Source organism: Photinus pyralis, unplaced genomic scaffold (genome assembly GCF_008802855.1).
Source record: "Photinus pyralis isolate 1611_PpyrPB1 unplaced genomic scaffold, Ppyr1.3 Ppyr1.4_LG4, whole genome shotgun sequence".
Classification (NCBI taxonomy): domain Eukaryota; kingdom Metazoa; phylum Arthropoda; class Insecta; order Coleoptera; family Lampyridae; genus Photinus; species Photinus pyralis.
Window position 1 is genome coordinate 8,505,235 of NW_022170511.1, and position 17,841 is coordinate 8,523,075.

The following is a 17,841-nucleotide window of genomic DNA, read 5'->3' on the forward strand; positions in this document are numbered from 1 at the left end:
TTACACTATCTGAACGCTATAAATAAACTCGGAAAGCTCGGCAGCTCGAAGCACTGCTCATTCTTTCTTTTTGTTGATCCACCTGTAACAAAAAAAGGAATTACAAAACTGTATTGGGGTTTGATGCGCTAAGAATTAAGTCACTGGTTCCTCCTCACGTTAAAATTGAACATAAATGTTTCAGTGGGTAGGTGTTAATATGTAATGTGAGGAGTTATTTGTAGTTAAAAGATTGTGAAATAAATCCGCGGCCAAATAATTTTTGGCTGACTTCGCAAAAGTGTTGAGGCATGGAATCAACAAGGTCGGAAGCACAATTCCCATTTATTAATGCCACAACGTTGAAAGCATTCAAAGTTCTAGCGTTTTGCCAAACAATTTAATTCTCTTGTTCAACATCCTAAGCCTCGTTCTAAGCCTACCGTGCAGCTGCAGTAGTTTTTTGTGGTTTGGTAACGTGTAATTTGAATCCAACATTGGATTAACAGCAGATAAACAATTTGGGAGGTGAACCAAACGCTTAGTTTTTTCGCCAAGTCTTCGAAATTCCGCCCAAATATATTTTGGAATATTTTTCTTACGGAAATGACAACACTTGAAGTAAATTTAATTAAAGTTAGTTCTGCGCATGAAATGTCCAAAAAGGCCTAAAATCTATTTTTTCCTCCGGAACCACACCAGATACGAACAATATATTTCCAAGACTGTCCACCCGTATACCTACGTGGTTCGAAAAAATGTGCTCTCGACGAAATTTACCTAGTATCCGAAGGTTTTGAATATGGAAATACGAAATCCAAAGATGATTTTTAAAAATTTAACAAAATCAAATGTTGTTTGCTTTGTTGTGATATTCATATTCAAAGATGCCCATGATACCAGTTTTCGTAGAAATCGGAATCTTATTTCGCACTACCGTTTAAGGGGAAATTTTTGTAAAATCGAAAAGGCCATATTCAAAGATTGAACCAGATTTATTATGTGTTACTGAGTTTAAGATTATCCTCTACTGTCGGAGAGTTTAACTATATTTGTGTCCCTCCAATTGGATACCTGCATATAGTCCATTTGGAATAAGAAACTAGGTACCGCCACCATTCGGAAACAATAGATACTAAAAATTGACGAGCAAAAAATTAAATTTACTCGGCGCTACAAACATACACCGACTTCACTTGATTATTTATCTTTACCAGTATAATTATAATACTACCCATTATTATTCGCACATTATCTGTCAAATGAAATGGCGATGCATAGTAGTAGCTCTACCGTTTAGATGAAATTGTTATGCTAATGTTTAGAATTGTTCTCGGTTTTAATTGCGTTGATATTATGGGACAATTTAGGAAACTAGCTTTGTGTAATCGCATTCAAATGGAACAAACGATCATAAAATCTTTTATGGGACATGGTGGTAAGCCTCTGTTCATTGAGCGCGTTCACTTTGAGTAATAAAAGGTCCTACATTTGAGAAATGTATACCGCTTTATACTAACGTGCGTTTTTTCTTCTCATTTGCTTACTTTCTATGTAATTGATCGTTTACCTTTGATGGTGTATGGTGGATTAGATGGTATCGCTACTGAAATATCAACACATGGAAAACAATGCGCACTAACCTAATAAAAGGTTAGAGAATACACACGCAAATGCCTATTTTCTTAGAGCACGTTTTATGCGTGTAGCTTGAAAATTTGATTGCGATATTGCTAATCGCGTCCGAGAAAAAGGAAGGAGGTAAATACTAATAATTTTAAATTTATATTCAACTAAGTAGATACCAGGTATAATTACTTAGTGTGTCCACGGATTGAGTGCATACAACGTCTAGACGACAAATTTTTGGAATTGGATCTTCATATTCTGAAGATCGCTCTTAGATATTGAAAACATGAGCCAAATCAATTAATATACAGGGTCTTTTTTGCCGTTGTTTAGTACTACATGTACCGCCGAAAGACAAGGTCTGTATTTTAGCAGATATAACAAAAAATTGTTTAGACTCGTAAAAGTTATGGTAGACTTTTAATATTCATTCAAATCAGCCTGCGTTGATTTTTGTTACAAACATGAGTTCAAAAGTATTGGATGCCGATGAAAAAAATCAAAGTAGGCTCATTTGTATGACAGTTGAAAGTCTTCCTTAACTTTTAATTCTAAGCTAAGTAACTACAGTTTTGTTATGTCCGCTAAAATAGAGACAGTAAGACTAATTTTTAGAATCCGGCAAAAAATACCCTGTATATTAATTGATTTGACTAATTTTTTTCAATATAGGTGTTAGTTTGATACTAAGCAGGAGTGATCGTCAGAACTTGAAGAATCCAGCTCTGAAAAAATGTGTCATATACACCTTATATGCACTCAATCCGTGGACATACTGTATATCCCAAATACCAATTATAAATATTTGAATTATAGAAGACAAGCGTTCAACAATGTTTTAATATTTGCTTCCCAGCATTAATGTAATTTATTAGAATTACTAATAGTAAATGTCGTAATTAATATTGAATCTATACGTATCACAAAGTGTGGACATCAATTACTAATCTTTCTTTTTTTTCAGGTTAGTGTTCCATCTCTGTCGTAGCAGACCGCGGTAAGGGAAAGGAAGTGAAGAGCGCGTTGGAAATTTTTTGAAAAATAAAGCTTCAAAGGTATTGCCAATACGACTCCGCAAAACATGTACATAGATGCTTATCATTTCTAAACGGTTTAGGACAGACAAGTCATGGAGTTTTTGGTGGGAAATTTAGTCCTCTAGAAATTTCTTTACGTCTCTTTACGATTTCCTGGCGTTTTCATTCGCGCGTTTTCCGTAATACAGTACAGTACAGTCAATCTGGCACGAAAAAGTGTCGTTTTTGGAAAAAAATACCGTAGAACTTTCCGAGGAACTTTCTCAAAATTGCCCCACGGTATACCATCCCGGATTTTTGGAGTTGAGCTTTTCTAAGAACGATTTATGCAAAAAAAAGTTATAAGGTATTTTTTCCACAAATTTGTGCCAGATTAACTGTACTAGTATCTGCCAAAATAAATAAACTGCAATTTACTATAAAATGAATATACAAATTATTCTAACTAACAAGTCGCGGAACTAACTGACCCGGGGGTCACCAAGCGTAATACCAATAGACATTTTTTTTCATGAAAAATACCATGGTATAAAAATACTATAAACTACAGTAAATGTTATCTTAAGTAACAATTCAATCAGTAAATAAACAATCGAAGGCCGGTTACAATTTAGGCTCTAATGTAAGAGAAGAGAAATTGGATAAATTGTTTATTCTCTTATCACTGAAATACTATTTGTTCTGATCTTACTACACACTAAAGAAATTAAGTAAGGCCAGTTTGAGCTTAGACATTTATTCATGCATGACAACAATTTGAATAAGATAAACGTTTGCGTTCATCAATTAACGTAATTTTCAGTTTTATTTTGTTAAACTGGATAATACGACATGACATTTGCTTTCAGGAAATAATACATTATTGGTATCTATTAATCAATTTACTATTTATTTTCTAATGCGTTACAATTTTGATGCTGACGGAATGGGGACAGTTGCAGAACAGTGTCACAAGTGGATTGGAATCCAGAGTCATTCTTTAGGCTACTGTTTAAACTGCCCCTTCAATTTTCGATTTTCCACGTACGTCATTGCACTTTCCAGAGAATGTATATACCCATTTCATTGTAACACTTAAGATGAAGTGTGCCGAAGAATGCGACGTTGGGGTTCAACATGTTGTGACTTCTGCGTATAAAAATGAAGCTTGACTTTAAATATAGGACATGGATCAGGTTTATACCTACTTTATAACTGAATGAATTCATTACAAACCAAATAGGGAAAAACATTTTTGTTCCACTTCGTGTTGTTGACCTACACCATCCCATTCACTTTGTGTATAAAAGTTGACATGCCTCCACACGCTATCCTCTTGAATAATATTCATAATCGCGTAATGTACCCAAAACTTGCTTACAAATAAATTACCTAATTATAGCAATATTAGAATAATTTTCGTGAAAATTGTTATCGACCAGTTCGTTGAGTCACGTATTTCCAAACAGTAGCAGTAAATGTATATTATACTATATTTGTATTAAAAGCAGCTATTTAAATAAAATTTAAAAAAAACGATCTCAAATTGAGGATCTCTGGGCTAAGCGATTGCTTGCTCATCCGCCCTTACAGTTTTTTAATGGGAGATCAATAAATTGATTTATTTGTTTGTTCGATCTATCGAAATGGGCACATAGGCAATTACGTACGTCGCGATGATTAATTTCAAATACGTATGTGTAAAAATATCATATTTTGCAACGTTGTTATGAAAGTAAACTTGTGCTCACTTGTCTAATCGAAAGTACGTGATAAAATGCCCTATTTTTTAAAAATAAAGTACTATTAATATGTACCTGTCTAGACCGCAATTGTATCCATGAAATTCCATTGAATTTTGCTCATCTCAGAGCTGCAGATGTGGGCGAAAACAGAATCCAAAAATTCCAATCTGTTCATTGAACACAACGCAAGGTATCTTTGTAAACGTATTCGGAAAAGATACAGTTTCTCAAAACTTAAAGCAACGGATTTCCTTTTTTTATGCTGGCGGTATTTGGACATTATACAGTATTGATACATTCGGGGTATATTATTGCAGAATTGATTTAAATGACAAGATAAACAAACTGAACTGAATTATTTTTTGTGTGTGCCGGTTGCGATGAGGCCAATGGACAATGGACATGGCACTCAAATACCTGTCACCACAGACAAAATACTTTAATCTGTGCTGTCACCTTGAATTTGAAATTACTTTTTTCTTAGTATATCACCTCAGATTAGATCAAATTGCATTAATCTTTGGGCAAATTGTTTTATCTATTGTTCATTGTCTGTTTTTGAAAATCGATACTAACCTTGGCAACGAAATGGTTTCCAGGGTATGGGAATAGTTTGTTTACTTTGTTTATTGTTTTAGAATTTAGATCTTTGTTCTTAACTTAAATGTCACCTACAGGTCCACTGTTAGCAAAAAAACAGCCATTATGTGCGGTTTTTTGTAAACTGCTTCGTTTCCACATGGAGCATTAGCGATGTAGGTTTTTATTGGCCTACATTAGGAAGGAAGTCCGATCTTATTTGAAAGTAAGAAGTTTACAAATGCGTCTAAAGCTCATCAGGTTTCATTAGTTCTGCAGTATTTATCGCGGGAACCACCTCAGGAACCAAGAAACCTTGTCGCGCCATGAATAAATTGATTTTAAATTTTTAGCGTTGTTGAGTAAAAGCTGAAACATGTCGATGATTATTATTAATTTGACAATTTATACTTAGTATGAAAATATTATTCACCTTTACAACCCTGTGTAGCCGCAAGCAGTCTACAGTTCTTATAGACCGGGAGGCAGCGTACATAGTAACTAAACCATAAGCGACAAAAAATTCGACAATACAGGCTGAAAGTACGTTGAAAACTAATAATAAAATCACTCGTCTGCCCGTCGTAAGTGGCAGCATTAACTTGGGGCGGCGCTGAATAGGTGACTTCTTTAGGTGATCAACTAAATTACCAAACTATAAGAGTCACGGAAGAGATTTGTATCAAAAAATCCCATTTTTTCCATAGTTTTCAAATATGCTATGGCAGACGATTTCAAGTGCAGCGTTGGTAGCGAAAGACGCCCTCCAATGTAGGGAAAAACACCCCTGAACTAAACCATGAGGACCGTATAAAAATTATACATAAAAAATTCCTCTTTTTGTCACTGCTTTAAAATATATCCTGGCAGACGATATTAAGTGTAGCTTTAATAGTGGCAGACGTCTTAGAAGTTAAAAAATTTAGGTATAGTAAATCCCAGCGAGTCCGAGCGTGTGAGAGATAGGCGCGCGAGAGCATAACCAACAGTGATAGTGATAGGATACTGACTACTGAGATCTTTCAAACCATTTGATTCTAAACTTCTGATTCACATAGTTCCATCCACTTCAATCAAACGGATTGTAGAAACTCAGACATTTTTCGTTGGCATTCGCCCAAATTGCGATGAACTAAACCATGAGGACCATACACAAGTCATACATCCGGTAAATGCGTGGGAACCCGGTAACGCGTTACCCTGCGCGTTACACACATCAACACCCAAATTCACGAACATCTCTCGAAGATTTATGAATTTCAGCGTGTTATTGGAAAAGAGACCTACTTCCATTTATACCTTGATGGTAGCCTCAATTTTACATTTCCCAAAGCAATAACAGCAATATCCATATCGGAAGCGCTAATAATGACTTTGCGACTTGTTGGTAGTTTACCAAGATGGTAAATTATTCGAGAATCTGCATCTTAGTGGCTGCAGCACAATTCATTTTTTACCACATCATCTTCCCTTGTCACAAATTTATAGCACTTATTTTCATATGTGGCAAACACAACTTTCCTTCCAAGTAAAGCGCAACAGGTCTTTTTTGCCTATGAACGGTATAAGTAATCTATAAGAGAGGCTTTGCGCTATCATTGCGAAGTGGTTTTATGAAATTTGCAGGCTGCTTCTGAGTGGAAACAGAAATTGAGTAGGATTGTAATCTTTCCTTATTTTGATCCCAACGATCATGTTCTGCGTCCTTCATGGAAGGGGTAACTATCTGTCAAAAGTAAGATGTACTTCTCTCGCTGACACAGCACAAATCTTGCCGAGGATGTGTTCAGAAAATCGCTCAAAGGTTTACCGGAGATCTTTTAAAAGATGCAAAAAAATAATCCATCGATTAAAACAACATCTACAACTGGCGATGGACTAGGAGCACTTGAAGAAATCATACTTCCGAAAATGTTTCAGCAAAACAAACTTGTCGATTTTAATCATCGATCCATCAATGTTGCATAGAGACAACGGAACTGGAGTCAGAGGATAGTTTAGAACGAGCTGAAGATCTCAGTCTGAGAAGAATTCAAGAAATACCGACAATCTTATCGCGAAATAAACAATTTATTATTTTCCCTAATTTAATTCGTTTGGTAACTCCAAGCGGTGCGTAAATCTATAGCTATCTCTGTTCGTTGTGCTCTCGCGCGCTTATCTCTCACACGCTCGCGCTCGCTGGGATTTACTATACCTAAATTTTTTAACTTCTAAGACGCCTGCCACTATTAAAGCTACACTTAATATCGTCTGCCAGGATATATTTTAAAGTAGTGACAAAAAGAGGAATTTTTTATGTATAATTTTTATACGGTCCTCATGGTTTAGTTCAGGGGTGTTTTTCCCTACATTGGAGGGCGTCTTTCGCTACCAACGCTGCACTTGAAATCGTCTGCCATAGCATATTTGAAAACTATGGAAAAAATGGGATTTCTTGATACAAATCTTTTCCGTGGCCCCTATAGTTTGGTAATTTAGTTAATCACTTAAAGAAGTCACCTATTCAGCGCCGCCCCAAGTTAATGCTGCCACTTATGACTGGCAGACGAGTGATTTTATTATTAGTTTTCAACGTACTTTCAGCCTGTATTGTCGAATTTTTTGTCGCTTATGGTTTAGTTACTATGTACGCTGCCTCCCGGTCTATTAGAGCATTTTTGGAAAAAAAATACGCTATTATATTCGTTATGGTTGGCTGGCTGTCCGACTGAGATCTCAGCAATTACAATAGCTAGAGACTTCAAATTATCACTAAAAGCTTTCTGATCTAGTGTAGACGTGCAGGCTCTAGTCTATTTTGAGTTAGATTACGTGAGATCGATAATTTTAAACTTTGCTAATGAAATACTGATCTACATTACCAAAAATGCACTTTCATCATGCATATGCTGATTTACAACTTGTTTGGAATTTGGTTGTATCATATCTGAGAAAGTTAATTTTGATACTGTTTCCATCACGACACAAACCTCTACGTACAATGAATCAAAGGATGTTATTTATTGTTTAGTATGTTTTTAATTTATTTAACAATTACACATATTCAAAATGAACAATACTATTAATTTGAATGCGTTGTATATCGCAATAGAGAAGGCCGAATGTCGCATCTTGCATGGAACGCCTTTTTTATGTCGACGATCTGCTACCCCTTAAGGAGGAAAGAAATGCTGTTTTTCGCATTTTACAAGGATGTCATTTTTAACAACCACCGACGCTTTTTCATGGATCGCATTTTCCTGGATTGACTTTTTCATATCGTCTGCCAAGTAAGAATTTCGCTTGTCGCAACTTTCATAAATCGCATTCCTTGCAACACGCGCCTATTTTTTGCATGGACTGCCTTTTTCGCAATGAGTACGGCCGCATCTTCCATGCTCGATTTGTTTGGAACAGCTGCTCGTCACATCTTCCCGACCATCTTCCATTATGATTTTTTCAAACGTCCGCCGCCTTTTGCTCATTGACCGCCGCGTGTTTCATGGACTGCATTTTTCGCATCAACCGCTCTGCTGATTTTCTATGGTTCTTATTTTTTGGTCGAATACTTTTTAAATCGTAATGAGGAATGACTGATTATCGCATCTTTTATGGAATGCACAAAAATTTTGAATAATGATATGTAAGTAGCACATATGAATACTATTTTTTCAATCCAAATAACGTGTTTGCGCTATTAGATCCATTCTATCCTACTGACTGGCTACTTTGCTGTTATATAATATTATTAATTATGATATTTATTTATTTATTGAAATAAACAGGCCTGGGCCTAGTTACATATTTCCCTAACACATAAATGGAACGAAAACGTGTTTTGTCTGGATTCGCGTGAGGGTGGGATATGCATGTTAAGTTCAACAATAAACTTTTCAAATTTTTTAACGCCATACATACTAGCTAGAATAAATAAATGGCAGATATCGACATGTGGGTATCAAAAGAACTGAAATTTCACGTAGAATCCAAAAATCCAATAAAAAATAGGAGTTGCTATTTAAAATAACGATGTTACTATCTACTTCCGGTGTTTCCGGAAGTGCGGCTATTTTGAAAATATTTTACATCGATATTCGGCCATCAGAACAAATTTTCAAAAACCTACCATTTTACTTTCCCAGAAACGTTCAACTAAAGCTCCCAAAAAAAACACCCTGTGTAACGATCGAGATAACGATGTACGGTACAAAAAAACAAAAGTTGTTTTCAACAGTATGGTGCACCCGCGCATCAGGCAAATGTCCTGAAAAATGGAAATTGTGTCCGATATGTATTCTTGCACGACAGAAAGTTCAATTCAGAATTTTGCAGATTCTGTGAATTGCAGTCTGTTGCGATTTATGGTAATATCAATATTCATACCCAAGTCTTACATGACGCGGGGCGAAGACTATCATTCGACATTTTAGCGGATTGATCTCTAAACAGTGGTTCCTGAAAAAATTAAATGTTATCCAGATCAAAGTTTGATTTATAACACACGAGTGCGAAATCAATACTCATCAATTCGGCGTCGATGTCGGAACTAACTAAGAAACGATTCGATTTGCTTATACAGCAAACGTTATAGAGTTATGTTTGCCACATTTTTTGCTGTAATTATTGTAAAAGATTTTCGTTCTTTAATTTTTAGCTTCCTAGCATGTGCTAGGTAGCTATTGCGATAGCCGTTTTTTGAACATTTCAAAATATCATCAAATATCGACGATTTAGACCATTTTAAGCAACTTTTAAAGAATAAAATTTTTTTCCGTCTGTATGTACGTACGTACGTACGTTTGTTGGCAATTTTCTGAGAAAACGGCTCGACGGATTTTGTTGAAATTTTGTATATATGTTTTAGGCATACCGAACAGAAAAATAACGGGCCGGATTTTTGAAAAAAAATTTTGGAGCGCCGTAACGGCATCGAACTTTTTTTTTCAAATAGCAACCTAAAATTTTTATTCTATTATTTGGAAGACCTTATTTTCCTGTGTACAACCTACAAAAAATTGGGCCGGGTTATATTATCAAAAAACGGAGAAAAAAATTGTCAAAGTCAAAAAATTGTGTTGCATATGTGCAAAACGCAACGATCTTGTTTCTGAAGCAATTTAAACGAAATTTCTATGGTAAGTCCCTTTAATAAAAGCAAACAAAATTCATGCGCAAAAATATTGTTGCGCATGCGCAAAAATGCAATTTTCTTATTTATGGAACAATTAAAACGAAATTTGGATGGTAGGTCCTCCTAATAAAAGAAAACTCAGCTAGGAAGCTATTCTGTCAAGAATTTGACACCTGGTTTATCAAGTGTCTAGCTAAACGAGATATAAGCGTTCCACAAAAAGTAGGTTGATATCAAGATTACAAATAAGTAAATGAGCGAGAATTTTTATATTCCCAAAGCAATTAATTGCAAAAAAGCGACCAATTTAGCGCTGTTTACTTTTTATGTACGATAGCTAGTTTTTTGTTTTCAAAAAATAATGAACGAACATTTTGAAAAACAGTTTAAATCGAAAAAATGGCAAATTTACAATTACTACTTTTTGGATATTTATGGTATTTTCTTCCGGCCGTGTTGAGAGTCATACAGCAAAAATCTCTCGAAAAATCTAATACGAGATTGTTTTACCTAGCTACGATAATGACGGTACACACACATTGGCTGTACGGTTGCACAACATTGGGCAGTTTTTGTAGGTTTTTTTTGTTTCAAAAAATGTATGTACTCAATCCCGCGATTACAAATTCCCTCACTAATGAAGGAAATTGTGTAAAAGGATGACTACTACTACTACTGTACGAACGGCCCATATTATTTTGAAGTAAAATATTGCACGCCAAAGTTTTGATGGGCTCGAGAGGGCGACCCAAGAACATGAAGACCGTTTGAGGCAATAACCGGGGAAGCCAGAGGACTTTTAAAGATTTACTGTTTGTGCGACGAATGAAAATCCCAAAAGAAGCTGGGTGTCTGAAATTCAGGATTATACACGAAGATTTGGGCAATGAAAAAGTGCCTGATCGAGGGATTCGCAGATTCCTTACGTGATAGCCGAAATTGACGAGGAAAGGAACTTGATATTTGCATTTGGAGGCTTTGGCGAACGATGGCAATTATTTTTCGCGAATTGTCACAGACAAGCGGTTATTTCCAATAGAATTTCTTCAAATAATTTTAATTTGTAACCGGATTTGCCCTAACAACAGAACCATAATGAAAACACCTTTCTTATTTTCTGTGATTTGATAGATTCGGACAATTACTGAATCGCAGGTGCTATTCGAAAATCTATAATGAAGATGGCTAAAACAGTTAAGAGTAGGTAATGCGATTTTATAGTTAAAAGGTTAGCATTAATTTGTAGTATTCGGTTTCAAATGCAATAATACAAGTCCGTTTAATAATCATCAAACGCATTGTACAGACACCCTCACCCTAACATACATTTCAACCACTTAGGGAGCGTAGGAGGGTTGCTTCCATCTAGCCAGAGGTTTCATTTGTTCACTGCTACAACGATATTTTCAATAAAGCAATTTAATGTCGCAGTTGTAAATTTTATATTAACAAAAGAGAACGAGGACGCACCTATTAGTTAATTTGATACTATTCCAACGGTCACAACGGGAGTGTTTGCAATTGATGGACAAGGTTTTATGGCTGTATTTAAACTAATCGCGTTAGGTAATTAATTGGGAAGCTTGAATTATTAATTTACAAAAAATCGGCACAAGCGCTTTGTATCAAATTAAATTGGTCGCAGAGAATTTATGTCGTAGGTTGATGTGTTTAGAAATTTCTTCCGTTGCTGTAAATAGAAAAACCTAGAAAATAATCTTGTTCTTCTTATAACAAATCGCAGGTCAATGGTGTCGGGGGATTCGAATTGGAAAAATCTCGCGTCAGCTGTGCATTGTTAATAGATGTGCTGGTTTCATTCTTGTGCATTTTCTGAAACTATAAAATCGTGCAGTTCTCTCTAAGGAATATAGATGAAATTGGTACAGATAAATCTTAAATAAAAACGAAACCAAGGCTAAAAGGAGTGGTACGTAGTACTGTAGGAAAGGAATGCATTCTAAATTTAGGTTCGGTTTGGTACATTTGAAAATATTTATGGAAATGTAAAGTGTATTTTCGGATTAAGCTTTTTGTTCAAAACCTACTTTCGACATCATTCAGGCTGTAATAGATAATTTAACATTTGGTATACATCTGTAGCTGGGTTGTATGCAAATAAATAGTAATTTTAATGCATCTTCGTTTACTTAACTTCCAAATGGCTTTACCATGTATCGCATCCAAATAAGCCGTCAATAAAGGAATCGAAGCGGTGTTTACGTAATTTATTTGTTTTCGTAGGTGACTGTATTTCTACTTTTATCTGTTAGTCAATGAAATCTGTATGTTTAACAAGTGTTTTCACTCGCTTTTCCCCGATTACGGCAGTTTGGGGCGTGTTTATATGGCATGTAATGTTTTTTTATTCCTATCTGTTTCTAAGGCCAACTTCATTCTACGTTAATGTTGTTACCTACAAAATTACTGGCGGCAACAGTACTAGGTAAACGGGGAAATTATTCTTTTCGGAAAGAAAGCTATTGAGTATTGAGCCATTACCTATCATCACAATAAAAGCACAATATTTAATTAGTTCGTGCCATGAACTTCGTGCGCCAATTCTGGAATTATGATTTAATTCTACAATTAAATGGAAGTAGTAAGTTGTAATCAAATGTTTACTTATGCTTATGCTCTTATTAAAAGTTCTAACAGTTTTTGAGGAAAATGGCTACCTATCTTTCGGTTTGAAATAGTGATACCTCTCGGTGCGATCTACTGCTTTGACCTTTGCTAGTTAGTACCACCTTCACCGCTCCGTTGTTAATTATTCATCGCCAGCACCACCACGCACTGCGCATTTCTAGTTGCTTCGATGGATGGGGTCTACTAACCAAATAATTTGTTTGAATTCATTTTTAATCAAAACTTCCACTACTCACTGGTGGTATTCTGTCATGATGGAAGACTGTGCAGACTATCATCAAAATCCAAAAAATCCCGTAACCACCACGGCTGACTTGGCAATAGCCCATTCGATCCACCCAATTTTAAAGTACATTTTCGATTGTTTCGGGCCTTATCTCAGCAATAGCAGCTTGAATCTCAGTTTTGAGGTCTTGAAATTGTTTCTGGATTGTTGGCGTAACATTTATCTTTCACCGCTCCCCAAAGATAATAGTCCAATGGCGTCGTATCGCAGCTTTTTTTTGCCAATTTTTTTCCAATTTCGCACAGTTTGAGTAGAAGACTCGCCACTTTTGAAATAAGTTTTTAATATTAACTTAACTTTCTTCAAGCTTATAGCGTCCCATTTCGTAAATGTCCGAGTTTTTACTAAATAATTGTCACTTCCCGAATGACATTTGAAGTTTTGGAAGTCAAGTAATCGGTAGTTCAAAGTCCAAACATTAGATGGACCACTCGTTATTTGAAAAAGTTAAGAGTGGCAGATATACAGCTACTTTGAAAGCAACCAAATATTTTATTCATAACAGTTTGACTTTAGGAATCACAAAAGTACTTCAGAAGCTTTATTTTGGTGATCTTTGACCCCAAAATTCAATAGTCTAACTTGTATAAAGAGGAAGGATCGTAAAATCTGTCAACGAATTTTTATTTTTCTTTTTTTAAAAGCGCCCTCTTTAGATATCTTGGAAGAATGATCTAGCTTTAACTGGTTGGGCTTCTTTCTCTTTTAGTTTTAGTGTAGAATGTGCTAAACGACCCACTTTTCAGCGAAGGATCACGACAAGGAAAAGCCAAAGAGCCTTGGCCACACCTAGCAATATCAACTAAGTTTTTCGAAACTGGATTAAATATATAAATTTTCAAAAACAATTATTTAATTTTAACTTTGAAAACTAGTGACGCCATCTACCGAACAAGGAAGCAAACAGCTCTAGAAGAGTGCAAGTGTACATTTTTTTAATAAGGAAAATTTAAATAAAAATGAAGGGAAAACTTGTTATAACTTATAATACACGAAAAGACTAAAAAAAAGTTTTGCCCACTAATCATCAGGTCATCAAACGTTACACATTTGAAAGGGTCTTTACAAAAGTTTTTTAAAGTGTTTCATAAAATTGGAAAAGAGATAAGCAAATATATAGGTAAGGCCTTTGCTACATCTTATGGGAATTTTAATGCCGTAGGTTACAAACGAAACATTTGGAACTCCGGTTTATTTGTAAAAAAAATGAGTATTTTGTCTTCTCTTCCCTGTATAACCACGCCCATATTCCAATATTAAACGAGTTTATTTTTTTACATAAGTTGCTTGATGATAGAAAGTAAACAATTTTAGGAATTGACTGTGAACTGTGGAGGTAAATTTTCAGCTCATTTTTGAAGAAGAATACTGTTACCACTTACCTAAGCTTTAATATACCTGGGTGAATTCCGTCAGAGGGCTTGGGATCGTTAGTACTTAGATGCCGTAGAAAGATGTGTTACTCTTTAATAGGAATTAATACATAGGGTGGACGAAAAGTAAGCATTTTATCGAAAGCGTCTTTTTTCAAAAAAATTGCAGATACTAATATTAACGAAGTCAGCGTTATGTTAAAAAATGGATTTGATCACGTGGTTAAAAATTTAATTCGAGATGTTTTTGATGCCGATAAATTTGTGTACGAAAATCGAGTTTTTTGAATTTTTATATAATGTGGATAGACATGTAAGTATGCTATGAATGGCATGTAAAAAACAGAATAGGCGCCACCCATGCGTAAGTAGGTACATTTCACTTTAGGGATTATGTTTTACAATTATATTTATGACGGAGAAAATATACCAAATCGATCAATTATTAGCTGTCATATATATAGAACCGGGTTTTGAAGAAATAATTGCCAGTCTGTTAGGTACATTATGGCCATGGCCACACAATTTTTGCAACCGGTTGCCTAATATTGTCATTCCCTAGATCATGCCATAACCAATTGCAAGAAAGATGCTACATTTGTGAAAATTAAAAGCAAAAAAACATAACAGGATATAGGTTTGAGGTCTAATTCCGTAGAAACAAGGAGACTAAGGGGAGCATAGCTTTCACGTACCGTTTCTGATACAAAAAAGTAACTTTCCGTCCCTCGATCGATGTAACTGGAAAGCGTAATTACGACCTGAAATTTTGGTAAACGGTTCTTTATGGTAGTGGTAGTGAAAAGGGTTGTATCGTTTTAGTATCACTGTAGCTGATACTGTCTTCTAACTTATAATTTAGGAATACTTTTTTTGTAATTTGGTGCAATTATATACCTGGCAGGTTGCCTCATTCATGCGGAACGTAGGTGCCAATTTCGTAATTAGCGTATTTAAATAAAAAAAAGGATTCATACTGCACTGTGCGTTGCTAATTTGTACGTAATTATTAATTAAAACGCCACCTGCGAACAGTTTCTGTATACTGTTAGATGAACCGCCGCAAACACGTGTTTCCAGTTACCTTTGACTAACAATTTACAATATGATTAATTAGTTTGTACATCAGCATCGGCGGTAACCATAATTACAAATTTAAGGTGATAATTACGATTGTGTCATCCTTTACGTCGTCTAGGCAGAGAGCATTTTGTCATTTGTCTTTTCTAATGTAGTACAGTAAATGAAACGCGGTATTTGTTTTTTATGTTTTACGAGGGGGATTTGTAATTGAAAGTTTTACGGTGCCAAAGAAAATGGGTTTTAAGTATGCTTCAATTTATTGTTGTTGTGTAAAACATTGTTGCAAGTGCCAGAGATTTACTTCGGAGCGTTTGACACGATGCATTTATTTATAACTTCATCTTCAAGAAAAATAAATTGTAACAGTCTTTTTGTTAAAATTAGTTTAGGGTTGTGTTGAATTTGAAGCTACTGTCGTATCCAGTTTTGTTGGCTGTTGTTTTTGTACATGCAAATTTTCAAAGAGTACGCACGGAGGTGAGAAATGCATTTCCCCTGTTTTTGCATTTGGAGTAATTGTTGTTTTGGTGTATGCAAGGTTATTCAAATTAGACACCTACCATTACCAAGAAACAATAGCACTCAGGCTCACAAATGAAAATCAATAGTAATTAGAGAATCCTAACATGTGTGGGAGTCTTAAAAATTTTGCAATTTATTGTTATACACATATCGCGGAGATTGCGAAGTTATATCGCTGAATGCAAAAAAAATTTGTAAATTTTTAATCTTTACAGCCAATGTATGTTACATCTATAATATGTGAGAGGAGAATAAAAGAAATAAGTAAATGGTTTTAGTTGGAATAAGTTTAATTGACTTATGTTAAATATGATTGGTTTTTGTTTCAATGTGGTTTCAGCTACTTTGCCTATATAGTATGTTCTAATTTTTTATGTCTTTTCAAAGCCACAAAGGACCTCTGGAACATTGTTTGCCAAAGAGCTAATTTACTAACACCAAACCTTGAAAATTAGCCAAGTCATGTTAAAATCACCTGTGTACAAATACTCTATTATGTAGTGCTACTGTTTCTTCGTAAATTAAAGAAATAAATGGCGCGAGATGTGGAATAGGGTAAAATAGACTGGCGTTCCTACATGGACGATGTACGGCACACAAAAAAACATAAGTTAGTAACTGTTGGTTTCAACAGAATGGTGCACCCGTACACATCAACGTCCTAATCGTGCGAGAATACTTACCATCGGACAAATTTCTTGGAAAATGGAAAATTTGTACCATAGTTATTCGGCCGGTAAATATTTTCAGATAAATTGAGGGTCGAAAGTGAAGTGGCCCTTTTACGCTGTCATTTGTCACTTATTTAAAGTAATGACCAGGGCCATAGTACCACATAGCATTTACCTTTTGTATATCAATTATGTGAGTCCATCTAACAAATTTGATAATTACTTTTTATTTTTCTTTCTTTATTTTGCATGTATGAACAGCTCAACGTTGTTTTTTCCCAATGTAAGAACGAGATGGCAAAAGACACTTCCGCCCAGGCTAAATAGCTCTAAAATAATTTATGTAAAAAACATTATTTCCTGATCCAAACCAGGCCTTTCAAATTTCAATGCAGGTGAAATAATTGGGAAATTAGAAAGAAATCTTATTGACCCCCCCCCCCCCCCCCATTTAATAAGTTTTTTTGGGTCGTACTTCAGCAACCAACGTAGCAAATGTTTAATGAAAGAAATCTATTGCCCCCCCCCCCCCCCCCATTTAATAAGTTTTTTGGGTCGTACTTCAGCAACCAACGTAGCAAATGTTTAATGATTTTTGCTTCTTATGATCCAGAGAATTATCTCTTGTTGCATTGGCAGGTGTACCTAAATAGAAGACGAAATATGATACGAATGCCAGACAGATCGGCTCAAAAGATTTAGTCTTTCAAATTCTAATAAATTTCGATGATACGATGATGTATTTACTTTACCCTTAAAAGTCTCAAAATTCCTAACTTTTTCAAAAAAATTTAAATACAAATTAAAACCGACGGTTACAGGGTGAATCGTGTGCTGACCATGTCAACGTAAATCTTAAAAATTACAAAATTAACAGGTCGTTTCAGCTGTGAGACTTGCTTAAGGCCGTGCAGAAATATTAAAGGTCATACCAACAACCCCTTACATATTTCTTCCCAGAGTGTCTCATGTAAATAAACCGTTGCCTTTTAAGTGATCACCATATGTATGGCAGAGCAGGCACCATCCGCCGGGTATTGCAGTTTAGTTTTATCATTTATTTCTTTTATACTGCCACCGGCTAGAAACTGAATATGGAATTTACTTAGTATCAACATTTGAATTTAAAATTAATTTTCCAGAGGAATTAACTCTTAGTCAGAAAATATTAAATATCGAAATGGGCTTCCACCAGA

At 35.2% G+C, this 17,841-nt stretch overlaps 1 protein-coding gene across 4 annotated transcripts in view; it reads left to right on the plus strand.

The window, feature by feature from the left end:
* Positions 1-17,841, plus strand: part of LOC116167668 (alpha-actinin, sarcomeric) — a 45,127-nt gene that overhangs the window by 17,126 nt on the left and 10,160 nt on the right. The window contains exon 1 of one of the 4 annotated variants that reach the window (XM_031483113.1): positions 2,589-2,663. The exons of the other annotated variants lie outside the window; for them this stretch is intronic. The gene's annotated coding sequence lies outside the window, so the exon portion shown is untranslated. Of the gene's footprint in view, positions 1-2,588; positions 2,664-17,841 lie in introns of those variants that run through there. 4 annotated transcript variants of the gene reach the window in all.